At 43.6% G+C, this 14,435-nt stretch overlaps 1 long non-coding RNA gene across 4 annotated transcripts in view; it reads right to left on the bottom strand.

The window, feature by feature from the left end:
- Nucleotides 1-14,435, bottom strand: part of LOC144231622 (uncharacterized) — a 438,506-nt gene that overhangs the window by 17,423 nt on the left and 406,648 nt on the right. The gene's annotated exons all lie outside the window — the stretch shown is intronic.

Here is a 14,435-nt window from a genome sequence, read left to right as displayed (position 1 = left end):
CAGAATAGGGACTGCCTCCTTCTTTCCAGTTCACGGATGATAAAAATAAGGCTTACAATGTTTAAATATCTTCCTCTGGGCCACACAACTGGTAAATGCCTGAGCCAAGTTTCAAATCTGGGTCTGTCTGAATCCAAAGCCCTTGCTTTTTAATCACTACATGTGCACATGCTGCTTACATAACATAACTTTCTTGATTTCTCTGATGAGATGGCATCTGGAAGAGAGAGGGACTTATTTGTGTCTCCCTATTGAGTAGTCCTAAGACAAATGAGAAGAAGTTGCAATGCAAATAGAGACTTAAAATAAGTGTGTCCGGCATGGCCCAATTCAAACTGATCCAAGTCCAAAGTCCAGGGATAATCAGACCTAGTTGGTCACAGATGCTCACACAATGTGAGCAGAAATATGTTTTACTTCTGTTGGCTTCTTTCTCAGGGTTGGACAGTGATGACCACAAGAACATCTAGGCTTGCAACCTATCAGCTTAGCAACCCCAACAGAAAGAATATCTGCCCTTCCTTAATTGCTATAGAAAAAATTCCAAGAATGGCTCTGAATCAGCCGGCTTTCATTATGTGGCCACCTCTACACCAATCACTATGAGTATGAGATGCTTTACAGTTACCAGCCAGGACTGGGTAATGTGTTGACTCTGGAGCTCGGTGGTGAGCTGGGGGAAGGTAGTATCAGCTCTTTCCAAATTAAGTGGACCGAGACAAAGAAAGAAGACATCTTCTACAGGAGGGGTTACCAAAGCAGGGCGGGTGGGACATCCTAGGAAGGCAAAAGCAGCAGACAACTTTTGCAATGAGGAGTAGACTTTTACACCTTGAGGCATACTTTGTTGGAGCCCTACTCGTATATCCTCAACTCTTAAGATATCTGTGCACACCAACTCAGCCAACTGCCAGTGCCATGCTCCTTTGCTACAAGGCTGAATATTGTTCTGCAATCCCAGACTTTCCCTTGCCTGGAATGAACTCCTCTCAATAGCAGATACAAGCAATAATTGCTCAATCTGGTGGTTAAATACCTCAACTACCTCATCCCTCAGATTAGGCAATTGTGAGATTCCTAGGGTTTCTGAGCAGGATTAAACCCCAATAATCTAAAGCTATCATTTAACTAAAAACGTGGCTATCCTCATTTCCCAGCCAATCCCAAATGTCATTTCTTCATGCCTCTACTGTATATACTGGGATAGCTTCCCAAATGAACTAATTGCACTTGAATTCTTGTCTCATAAGTCAAAACTAATGAAACAGGCTGTTTTATGAAGTAGCAAAATTCTCAGGAGCAGAAGTCTTTGACCATGAATGCAAGAAAGCATTTGGAAAGATCCAGAAATAAAATGGGTGACTAGACTAAAAGGCCAACATTTAGACCTGATTTGTCCCTTGCAATGCTAAGTTGAATCATTACTTATTTGATGTGTGACACCTTCACCCTTACTGAAAAAGAGACGTTACGTTCATGCTTTGGATTCTGGAATTTATGAATGAGATAATATATAAAGTTCTCTGGGGAGGATTTTTTTCTAGATGTTGTTAGAAAGTATGATATTTAGCCCTTCTTTTGTTGTTCCATGTTCTCATAAAATGACCTTCTTTGTTCCTTCTGTTCTTCTTCCACTTAGGAAGGCCTCAAGTTTACAAGAATATGTTATGTCCTTGGCCCTGAATAGTTCTAAGTTTTGATACCCATCATCATCTAGGCAGAGAAAGAGCCTTCATGGGAGAATCCATAAAACACAGAACGTGCACATTTGTCATAAAGAAGGAGGTAAGTGTCATCATCTATAGCTCTTTGTGTCTGTTTGGACATGTGCCTGGTACACACAAGTGTAGAAGAAGAGATTTCTCTCAAAAGAAATATATCCAAAAAAAAGATGAAGAAATAACTATTTCACCTTTTTGTTGTGTGAAAGAATGCATGTCATGGAATTTATTCTCAAGCAGCGTATTTATTTCCCCACTGGTATTTTTTTTCCAACTTACTTGTGAAAATACTAACAATAGACAAAATTTGTTGAGTATTAACTATGTGCTGGTCACTATGAAGACTATTTAATATAAATTATGACACTGGGTCCTCCCAATTAGTATATAAGTACATATAGTGTCAACAATTTAAGTTCACACAACAGTAGATAATGTCTCCCTGACTCCAGTGGAATATTAGTCATTACTGTATAACAAGCCATTTCAAAAGGCAATGCTTAAAACAATAAGCATTCATATTGCTCACAAGTCTACAGGTCACCTGGGCCATTTTTCTGGGTTCAGCTGGGCTCACCCATGCATCTGCAGTCAGCCATGGGTTGAGTGGACAGCTCTGCTGATCTTGTTTGGACTCACTTACATGTCTAAGGTCAATTGGCTACTTTAGGATTTTCACAGCAGAGACAACTGGGCTGTCCTCCAGCTGGTCTCATCCTCCCAGAGGCCAGGAAAGGTTTGCTTCTGGTTCTTACTGTTCCTTCATTATGGGGTACCCAGAGCCAGCCCCGTATTCTGAATGCCGACTTACAAGTGGGAAGTCTAGTGAACCTATCAGCTCCCCGAACCTATGTACTCTGCTTTTATTAATACAACCCAAGATTGCCTTTGGTTTGTGTTTTTCTCCTTTACCTCCTCTTCCTTTTAAAATTATATCTTCTTGGGGTGCCTGTGTGGTTCAATCGGTTAAGTGTCCAACTTCAGTTCAGGTCATGATATTGTGGTTCATGGTCTCAAACCCCGCATTGGGCTCTGTATTAACAGTTTGGAGTCTGGAGCCTGCTTGAGATTCTGTTTCTCCCTCTCTCTCTGCCACTCCCCTGCTCACACCCTGTCTGTCTCTCTCCTCCTCTCAAAAACAAATATTTCATATAATTAAAATAAAATAAAATTACACCTTTTTCTTTTTTATATTAAAATATTGCTCATGTCTACAAAATTTTTGTAATGTTATTGCATTAAATTGAATTTGGTTTCTCACTCATAGTACAGGATCTGAAAGTGGCTCTCATCCCTATATTCTTACAATTTGTTTAGAAACCAAAGGACAGACATCTGCCTTTCTCACTTTGTCATTTTCTCTGTGAGTTCAGTCCTATCTTTCCAGTCTTTTGCAAGGCTGTGGACATTGATGATGTTATTAAGTCTGTCCATTCATTATTCAGTGGTCCTCTACAGAGGTACTCTTCAATGTAAGGTTTTGTACCAGCTGCTTGGGACACAAAAACAGATAAAACCTAGCACTGGTCCTTGAAGAGCTTATAGGCTCCCAGGGGAGGCTGTGGTTTCAGTCCCTTCTAGGTAACCTCAGGCTCTTTTAGATGCATGTATGTCTTTTGGGGTTTCTTTAGTATTCTCTTCCTATGTCCCAAGAGGACACTGGTGTGAAGAGAGAAGGCTGTGTAGCCTTGTGGTACCAGGGGAGGGCTGTCTGGGTCCCACCCTGTCTTCTGCACTGCCTTGGCAGCACAGATGCTCTCATTTGGCCCCTGGCCATCATGCTGGCATCCTCTGCCAAAGGCAGATGCTGCTATGGCCTCAGTCTTAAGGTCCACATCCTGCAGGGCCCTCCTATCGACTCCGGGCCTCCTCTAAGCTCAGGATCTCCCTGCCCTCTGGGAGATGGTGGCAATTATGCACTGTGGCTCTCTCTACATGGGGCACACGTAGTGTGTGAGAGGTGGCCTCTGCCCCTCTGTGTCCCCACCACTCCTGAACCGCAGTATTTGGTAGCTTTGTGCTGATTATGGGGCTTCTCTGAAGGGCTCATAGACTCCCAAGGCTCTGCATAAGGATGCAGGTAACCGAGTTCTGATGGCAAAGTCTCCTAAATGATACTAGGTTTCAGAATCCTCCAGCATGACATTCACACTAGGGCTAAGGTGGAGCTCAGAGAGTCATGCTTTGCCCCATTTGTTTCCCTTTTTCTGTACCTACACCCGTCCACCACCGGAGGGGCCATCTCCTTCCTGCATGTGAAGGCTTCCCCGCATCGAAGTGGTGTTCTCATGATGCTCTATAATCAGCTTCAAGAGCAGCCTTCAACCTCTGCCTCCATGGATATCATAGAATGTTTTTATTTGGTTTTTCGTCTGTTAACACAGTCAGCTCTTAGCATATCAAAAGCATTGACTTCCATACCATTGTCTCACTATATTCTTTAAAACAGTGTTCTAGAACTCAGAGCAACAAAGTCCTGGTGTTCAAACTGGTTCTGCTCTCACATTAAAAAAAAAAAAAGTCATTGATTGTAGAGCAGCAAAGGGAAAAGGAACAAGGATCTGAGGAGCTAGAGGTGAAGGTAACATGGGAGGCTCTACATGTTACAAATGTGTGAAATTTTCATAAGAAAACTTTTGTATTCAAGTATAATTAACATACAATGTTATGTTAGTTTCAGATGTACAGTATGATGATTCAGCAATTCTATACATTATTCAGTGTTCATCATGATACGAGTACTCATAATCCCCTTCACCAATTTCCCCAATTCCCCCCACCCACCTCCCCTCTGGCAACCGCCAGTTTGTTCTTGCTATTTTTAAGAGTCTGGGGTTTTTTTGTCTTTTTTTTCTTTGTTTCTTTGTTTTGTTTCTTAAGCTCCACATATGAGTGAAATCAAATGATATTTATCCATAATTAGAAAAAAAAACTTTTAAAAGCTTAATTACCATGAAACTTATGGAGAGGTTTGGTGGGCCAAGATGCCTAGGAATAAACAAAGAATCCAGGAAGCAGAGTAGTGACCATGACATGACTTGCGTGAAGGTTTCCAAAAGGCTTGATGAGATTCCTTCATTTGCCCTTTCTCTCTGTTTCATTTAAATTCTAATAAAAGAAGGATGGTTTATCAAGCAGAATCCAGCGGAGAGGAGAACAGAGAGAATTGGCTGAGGGAGGGGAAGAAAACAAGAGGAAGAACACCAAAACTGGACTGGCTAGTAAAAACATCTGTGGAGGAGAGATAATGGATGCTTACCAGAGCAATATCCTTGACTAGAGCTGGAAGGGATGGGCTCTGGTGCAAAAGTGTAGCAACTATTCCTGGACATAAACACAGACATTCATTCACGCTAACTGGGAGAAAGTATATAGTGCAGATACACACAAGGTAGAAGTGCTGGGCAGCGGGGTGAGGAGAGGAGAAAACTGTCTTCTGTTTTCTTCTACATTCCCAGTTATATAGGTAATGAGGTCAAGAGATTGCCAGTCACTATGCAGTCAAAGCTTTATGGAGTCGAGGACCTGGAATGGCAATTTGGAAAGACAGAGTATGGCAGGGGCAGAGTGGGATGCTTGAAGCTGAGATAACAGAGGTGACGATTATTTTAATGCAAAGATCTGAGGAGGAGGGAGGGCTGGTAAAAGAAGTAAGAGACCAGATTACTGAAAGGATTATCCTCACCGATATTGGAATCACCAGTGTATGATCTGAATAGAAATTGAGACGATAAGAATGAGTTAGTTACAAATGGTAGAGAATAAGGGGGGTTGGGCGGGCATGGTTCACAGGTCCAATGGTGCCTATAACAAGGGGGGTAATGGATGGTAGAGACAGATGACATGACTTTAAGGTAGCTTTTCAGAGAGGAAGGAAGAAGAGCGGATGCTGTAATGAGGTAACAATGATATTCATGCTGCCTTCAGGTTAAGGGTACAGGGAGGCAAAACAATTACAAATTAAAATGGCTTTATCAGGAGACAGGATTTCCAGGGGTATCTGTGTTTCTGTTAGAGCAAAAAGGTGTAACAATTCATAAAGAAGAGGTTAAAGATGTAAGGGTGTCGCTGATGACTGACCTAGAATGGCAGGAAGCACAGTGGGAAGATCTGAGAACGGGGCAGAGGTTAAGAGGCAGCCAGATTAGATTGTATAAAGAGGTTTGTTGGGGGGAATGGTTGGGGGAGAAAGATGACCTGAGTGTCTTAAGCTTCTTCATGTCGTGTCTGATGGAGTTGAAGATCAAGGCATGATGGCCTCCAAGACATTGGTGGTAAGGCTGTGGATTGTAGGGGGAGGTAGGGTTCAGGGTCTTCCCTGAACTCTAAGGCAGTCCTTTCTGTCTCTTGCTCATGGTGGTGTGGAAAGCAAAGGAGAAATGGTGTTATCCACTGAGAACAATGAAGCCTGAGCCCTCTTTCCATTCTTGCTGATGTTTTTGCTTTGTTCATTCATCAATTCATTAAGCAAGTATCTATTTGGGGGCTACTAAACCTGAAGAGTAGATGGCAGAACACAACAGTGAGACAAGTCAGTTTCCTCTTGTCATGGAACATTCAGAGTATCAGGGGAAACTCCATTCACTCAATCAACAAATATTTGTAGAATGACGTGATCAGACTTGGATTTTTCTCTTTAAGATTCGTCTCCTGCACTGTGAAAAATCGATTCACTTAAGAAAAGGGGGACATGGGCGCCTGGGTGGCTCAGTCGGTTAACCATCCGACTTCAACTCAGGTCATTGACCTCACACTTTGTGAGTTCGAGCCCCGCATCAGGCTCTATGCTGACAGCTTGGAGCCTGGAGCCTGCTTCAGATTCTGTGCCTCTCTCTCTCTCTCTGCCCATCCTCTGCTCGCCCTCTGTCTCTCTCCCAAAAAATAAACATTAAAAAATTTTTTTAAAAAAGACAAGGGGGAGAGCGATACTAGGCAAGGTATCAGTGTTACAGTCCAAATGAGAAGCAAGAGAGCTTGGAGGGAAGTTATAGGGGCAGAGAGCAGTACACAGATCTTAATTATATTTGCGAGATATATAAACCACTGAACTACATGATGGTGGATGCAGTGGGTAAGGGAAATGGTAGCATCAAAACAATTTCTATGTACTTGACTTAAGCAACCAGGTGAACAGTGAGATCATACACTGAGATTGGAAACAGTGGGGATGGCCACTATTAAGGGGTGAGAATAATGAGTTAATGTGAGATATTCAAATGGAGTTAAGTACTTACCACAAAATGTTAGGAACCTAATATTTGTCACATATCCTACTATGTCAGGGTCATCGCCTATGTGCTTATTAACCATTTGAGTTATTAACCACTGAGTCCATGAACATTATAACAAGGCTGGTACTAATTCCTCCCCATTTTGCAAAGGAAGAAAATGAGGCACCAGGTGATTAAATAACTCCTCGTCCCCAAGGTCACACTGGCTATCAATCATCCTAAAGCCCAAACCTTACCCACTATTCTACACCGTATCTCCATGCGGTGCTTAAACATCTGAATCAGAATATCTGACACCTCACAGATAGGGTCCACCTGGAAATAAAAGCATGGGCCATAGTCAAAGATGATATGACCCAAGGGGGAAAAAAACTACGCTTAGAAGAGAAGAATTATCAAGAATGTGAGAGACTGGGGAAACGTGAAGTCATTTCAGAATGTTGAATTGTTGAGAAATGCTTGCTTTTAGAGGAGATCCTCTTATTTTGTTTTGCTTTTTAATGTCTATTTGTTTTTTGAGAGAGAGAGAGAGTACAAACAGGGGAGGGGCACAGAGAGAGGGAGACACAGAATCTCAAGCAGGCTCCGTACTCCAAGCTGTCAGCACAGAGCCTGACTCAGGACTTGAATTCATGAACCACGAGATGATGACCTTCGCCAAAGTCAGATGTTTAGCCAACTGAGTCACCCAGGCGCCCCTAAAACTGATCCTTTTCTTGGGCTGTCATCACAAAGTACCACAAACTGGGTGGCTTAAAACAACAGAAATGTATTTTCTCACTGTTCAGGAGGCCAGAGGTCTGCAGTCAAGGTGTTAGCGCCGGTTCCTGGAGGCTCGGAGGGGGAATCTGTTCCCTGCCCCCCTCCCCCAGCTTCCAGTGGTGGCCAGCAGTCCTCGGTGTTCCTTGGCTTGTAGATGTATCACTCCAGTCTCTGCCTCCAACCTAATATGACATTTTCCCCCAAGCCTTTGTGTCTCTCTGTCTCCACATCTCCCTCACCTTGTAAGGACACCAGTAATTGGCTTTAGGGCCCACCCTATTCCAGTAAAACCTCAACTTAATTACATCTACAAAGAACCTATCTCCAAATAAGATCACATTCTTAGGTTCTGGGTAGACATGCATTTTAGGGGGACACTAGTCAACCCACTGCAGAGAGGAAAGATGACATTCTAACAAAACTTTTTCTTAAAATTTTTTTGACATTTATTTATTTTTGAGAGACAGAGCATTAGCAGGGGAGGGGCAGAGAGAGAGGGAGATAGAGACTCTGAAGCAGGCTCCAGGCTCTGAGCTGTTTGTCAGAGCCTGACGTGGGGCTCCAACTCACAAACCATGAGATCATGACCTGAGCTGAAGTCACATGCTCAACCAACTGGCCACCCAGATGACCCTAACAAAACTATTTTTTTAATTCCACCTTGATTATATTCTTTTAGATCTAGCTTTTTCTAGATCTGGCTTTTTAGATCACTGTGTAGGTTATGTAATTTGAGCTCATCAGCAAAGTCCCAATTTCTTCCATATTGGGAATATTTCTCATAACCTAGCCAGCTGTTTGGTCATGCCAGATAATCACATTTCCCTTCTAAGTCAATGGTTATCAAACTTAATAAAATAGATACTGGTTCTAACCACCAGATTTTCTGATTCCATAGTTCAAAAGCATGGCCCCAAATCTGCATTCTTAACAAGTTGCCAGGTAATGCTGATGTTGACCCTACTAGTTTTGGGCCACACTTTGAGAATCACTACTCTAGGTTCCAAGAGATCTATTTTCTCCAACTCTATTCCTAGGGAAAAGTATATACAGTCACATCAGTTATTTATTTCTCTGTTTCCTATGCGTAGTTAAGGTACACAAAAGAACCTAGCTGACACAAGAATGACTGTCGCTTATACTGAGGTTGTTACCATAATAATGACAGTCATTCTTCATATCCTACCGTAAGTTGCAAAGTGCCTTTCCATCCTCCAGGTAATACAACTTTTGCACGAGTTAAGTCAGGCATTGCCTCACTTTACTGAGGATAACTTACATTCAGAGATGTGCTATACCTTGAAGGACATGGTGACCAGGGGCTGGTAGAACCTGTGTTTCAAATTCCAACCTTTTCATTCCAGAATCAGTGTAGTCTTGGCCCGTCAGCATCTGTTAGGGCTGTAGAACCTGAATTTGGATGAAGATCTCGGTAGTGCTTATGGAAAATCACTACAAATCGAGGCAACCCAACAGGTTTGTTTTGCACTGCATTTTTGCCACTGGCTACATCTTCAAGGTGGTGGTTTCCCCTTATTCTCTTCCTCTTGTTCTAATCAAGGGCTTATCAGTCTAGTTCATCAGAGTGCTTTGTTCTTTGTTCTCTCTGTTTGTCCAAACAGCAAGTTTTGTACCTGCTACGGCACATTTCCTAACACTGTTTTCTCTGAAGTTCATTGGTCCTTGCCCGCTCCTTCTGAGGGACCAGGACAGGTAAACATGATGTGAGCTGTTCTGTCCATGTCGCTTCTACCTTTCTTCCCTCTAATGGTCCCTCTGCTCAGCATCGCATACCTGGCAATTGGCAAAGCTGGGGCTTAAACCTGTGCAATCTGTCTCCAGAAGCTGTGCTCTGACCATTTCACCCACTGCCTTGTTCCCAGCCCTCAACAGCTTTTCATTTTCTATCAGATGCTTGCTACATTCCTGACCCTGGCACCAAAGGTGGTCAATCAACTCCTCCCACACGTTTGTATCCTCTCTGTGTGTGCAGGCAAGGGCAGCTATTCCAGGCAAAGACGTTTCTAATCACCTCCCACACCGACCGTGCTCACCGATGGCTCATGCCCTCACACAGGTGACATGCATCAGATTGGTTCAAAACACAAGCTTTGGAGCCAGACGACTCCAGATATGACTTCTCATGTCTCCATTTACCTTGTAACCTTGAATAAGTCACTGGCTCCTCTGAGCCATCGTTTCTTTAACTGTAAAAAGGATACAGTAGTATCAGCTTGCAGGGTTGCTGTGAGAATTAAATGGAAAATCTATGCATCTGGCGGTGCCTCAGTCATTGCCTACAGCTCTTTCACAAGTATCTACTGCTTCCTCGTAGAGCATTCAATGTCCTCCTTTCTGCCCAGATGTTCTTAAATTCTCACCTCACTATCCCCTCACACAAAAACAATCTGATGAGTGATGCCATGGCCTCCATTGTATTTTTAGTTCTCTTGAAGTCTAGGTGCACTGCACAGCAAGTATACCCCTAATGGCCTTTGTGCCGCTCTTACACAGTATATAGCTCTACAAAGACTCTACCTCATCATTCAACCAAACTCATAGCCACTAGTTTGGGCCCTTAAAATTTTCCAGACAGGGGCGCCTGGGTGGCTCAGTCCGTTAAGCGTCCCACTTCGGATCACATCCTGATCTCACAGTTCGTGAATTCGAGCCCTGCCTCAGGCTCTGTGCTGACAACACAGAGCCTAGAGCCTGCTTCGGATTCTGTGTCTCCCTCTGTCTCTGCCCCTCCCCTCCCCAGGCTTGCACGTGTGTTCACTCTCTCTCTGAAAAATAAAAAACATAAAAAAAAGAATTTTCCAGACACTGCAGTAAATACCACTACCCCATGCTGGAGGCATTACCATTACTATAATTCCCGTTTACAGGAGAGAAAATGGAGGCTCAGTAAGTTTACACAGAATCATAGTATCTCAGAGTTGGAAGGAACCCTAAATCCACATCTGTTCTATTTCACTAGACTGATATTCTGATACTTGGATTTCTTCCCTCAACTCAGCTGGAGTTCTGCTATGATGGGCACTCACAGTCTCTCATATATATATCAGATTATGTCATGTATATATGATAAATATGATATAAATATCACATATATTATATGATAACTATGACATATGTATCAGATTACTATATGTAATAGACTACTTACCTCCCTAATGAGACTGCAACTTTCTTAAAGAGTAACTTTTGGTTCTCATCAGTACCCAAACCCTTCATCCTGGCATAAAAAGTTTAAATACCCTGGCCCCTTTCTTCTCTCCCTGCCAGCAACACCTAACAAACCCTGCCTCATAGCTGCTAAAAAAAATAAAATTCAACCAAGTATATTTGAAGATCTAATTGGCTTATGTGATTCATGAATCAATCAACATCCCAGCTAACAAGTAAAAAGATGCTGTGAGGAGTTGTACAAAATGGAAGATTTTTATGGGAAAGAGGGTGGTGCAAGGCATAATTAGCAAAAGAAAAGAGAGGACTGTTTCAGGCAAGGTCACCTTCCCTTAGGGAGAAGGCCAGGGGGCCTTATTGTGCAGATGACCTCATCTTCCTTTGGGATTTGGAGAGGGCCCATGTGACAGGAGCCTGATGACCTGATTGGTACCAAACAGAAAATTCTTGACTGATCCATTAAGACTGCCTTTCTGGGGGAAGTTGAAACTGCAGTTAGGTTAGGCATGAAGCCCTGGTTTGGTGATTTTGCCAAGCATCAGTGGCTCCATATTGGGCCTGTGATTTTCTTTTTAACATGGCAGATGGTTTCTCTCTAGGTAATTTTGTTCGCATGCCTTCCCCTCTCCTTCCTCCCTGCTTCTTAACTGGGCAAACTTTTACACCTCTACGACATAAGTTCAAAAGGGCCACCTCCTCCAGAAGTCTTCCCTCTTTATCCACTGAAGCTGGGTGAGGGGCTTACAGGTTGAGTTGTCACATGATAGTGTAATAATCTGTTTACATACATCTGTGTTTTTGCACCTGAGTTGAAACCCCTTGAGGACATGCTCTGGGCTTCTCTCACTGCTGTATCTGCAAAGATCTACACAATCCCTGGCAGGCACCATGATTTCAGTAAGTACTTACTGAATGAGTGAATGTCTTTATGAATAAGCACAAGGATGCCTCTAACACAACAGTCAGCACACAGGCCACCCTGACACTGCTTGCCGACTCAGTCTTAATTATATAAGTACCATGGTCCTGGTGCTCTTGGCGAACCTCCTGATGGTAAGGACTTGACTCAAACCAAGCTGTGTGAAGGTGTTTTGAGACAGTTTATGGAAGGCTCTGGTTCCCCATGGTGTCTAACTAAAAGCCACATTCAATGCTTCTTGCTTCCATTCATAAACTTGAGCTCTCTTATGGCCAGGGAGACAGTTGTCTCCAGGGTTGTGATGAACAGGGTGTGGGCAAACCTGACTTCTACATTATCATCCAGGAATGGCAGTGAAGTTGCTACAAGTCAAGGTATTTTGCCAGGAAGTTTCCATTCATTTACATGGCTTTCCAGTAAGGTATAAACAAACACCGAGGCTTATCACTTCCAGCCATCACCATACCCTTCCAATCATCCTTTGGAACATCACCGAGATGCGCCTTAGCTTGTTCCTCCCCGGTGTGCCCTGCCACCTGTAGTGGCATTGCTTCTGACACACTCCAGTAAAGTCACACCATACAACCCATCAGTCAGGATTTACCCAGCTTCCAGCCAGGCTCACTAACTATAAAGCCTTTGCTGGACTTGAAAACTCCTTCCCCAAGTTCACATTTGTGAGCTTGATGCAGTTCTCTAGTTTCAGGATGGGGAAAATAACACTTCATTTATTTCCATTTCTATTCCAGTCACTGTGGCAGCCATGCTCTATGACAAGGCTGTGATTATGAGGCTGCTGGCTGGCATAGTCAGCAAATGACTAATTCTAATGCAGTGGCCAGTGTTAGTTAAACAGAAGGGGAAAGAAGAAAGAGAGAGAGAGAGAGGGAGGAAGGAAGGAAGGAAAGGAGGGAAGGAAGGAAGGAGGAAGGAAGGAAGGAAGGAAGGAAGGAAGGAAGGAAGGAAGGAAGGAAGGAAAAGAAACAAACAAAAGAAAGGAAAGAAAGAGAAAGAAGGATGGAAGGAAGGAGAGAGAAAGAAAAGAGAAAAAGAGAGAAAGAAAAATAGAAGTATCAGTGATTGTTAAGTTTGAAAATAATGGCTGGGACAATAGACTAACTCAGAAGATGATAATTCACTGATAAATAGGTACACAGGGAATGAAACCAGTGAAGGTGCAAGATGCCTATCCCCCCTGCGCAGGCTGGCAGAGCACTGGATCTGCCCAGCCATGAGCCTTGGAGACTTGCTCTCCGCTCTAGACTGACTCCTAAAACAGAGAGGTGGGCTGCAGTGCTGGTGTCCATGGACCTTTTCATCACAAGGAATGTCGCTTTTGTTGCTTTTGCTCAGGAATCCAGTGTTTCAAAAGGATTTGATCCACAAACAAATAATGGTAATTTTCCATTATTACTTAATTCATTTCCCAATTTTTATTGAGTAGAGATATACAAATTGCTAAAGAAAAAAAAAAAACCTTCTGATCAACAGGAATCAGGCAGTAATTCCAGCTTGAAGCCCAGGTTATTTAATATTTTAGTCAGTTTATAAAGTATTACTACAAATTAATGTGGAATATCTTTCAGGCTTTTTTAAATATTGAGAAATGCACATGGCCTCACCTTGCTGGCTCAGTATTACCTTTGCTGGTTGTGCACCGCATGGTGTGAGCAAAGAGTGGGTGAATGAGGGGTTGGGGCCCGTTGTGAAAAATGGAGGGGCTCAGAGAGTCAGTGAGTTGCAGTATCCCTTGGAGTATAAAGAAGCTGTTTTGAGAGGTGGGGGTTCACTGTGGAGTGTGCACTGTGCGGATGGAGGAAAGCATGAAGGTCCATGTAGGTGTCAAAGGGCTGTGGAGAGGAGGATTTGGTGAAGGACTTGAGGGTTTTTACTGTGGACTGTGAAGAGGTTGTGGTGGGTGAGCCTCCTGGTTTACTGGGAAGTGTCAAGTATTTGAGATGGGAAGGGGTTTACCATGGGGTGTGAAGGGTGTGAAGTATTTGGGGAGGGAAGGTTGGGAGTTATGTAGAGGGGATGTGGTTATAAGGAGGAATGATCTACTTAATGTCACATGTAAACTGGTTTTGTGGATGAGGGGATCGGGCTTAACTTGGGAGCAGGGAGGGTGGAAGTGTGGTGTGGCCAGAAGGAATGAGGCTGTCTATGGAGTGTGACAAGGTTAAAGGGGGGGGAGGGTTGGTGCTTACCACGGAGCAATAAGTGGTTTTGTGGTAGGCACGTTGGGTTGGCTCTGGACCGTCAGGGGCTTATGGGGAGGGAGGATTGGGGTTCATTGCCATGTACGAGGCGGCAGTTGGAAGGAGGACTGCCTTTTCTTGGAATATCTAGGCGTGTGGGAAGGATGATTGGGGATGACTATAAAGTGTGGGGTGGCCGTGGCAGAGATTTGGTGCTTGGTGTGGATGAGAAGTAGTTGTGGGAAGGAAGGACTGAGGCATCTCATGGAATGTGAAGTGGTCGGGGGGGAGGGGGGTACAGTTGTGGTTTGCTAAAGAGTATGCAGTGGCCATAAGGAGGGAGGGGGAGGGACAAGTTTCACGTCCTGTGGAGTGTGAGTCTGTAGTGGTGGGAGGGTTTTCATCTGCCACGTGG

Source organism: Crocuta crocuta, unplaced genomic scaffold (assembly GCF_008692635.1).
Source record: "Crocuta crocuta isolate KB4526 unplaced genomic scaffold, BGI_CrCroc_1.0 scaffold260, whole genome shotgun sequence".
In the NCBI taxonomy this organism is placed as follows: Eukaryota; Metazoa; Chordata; class Mammalia; order Carnivora; family Hyaenidae; genus Crocuta; species Crocuta crocuta.
This window is presented reverse-complemented; position numbering and strand designations above follow the sequence as displayed.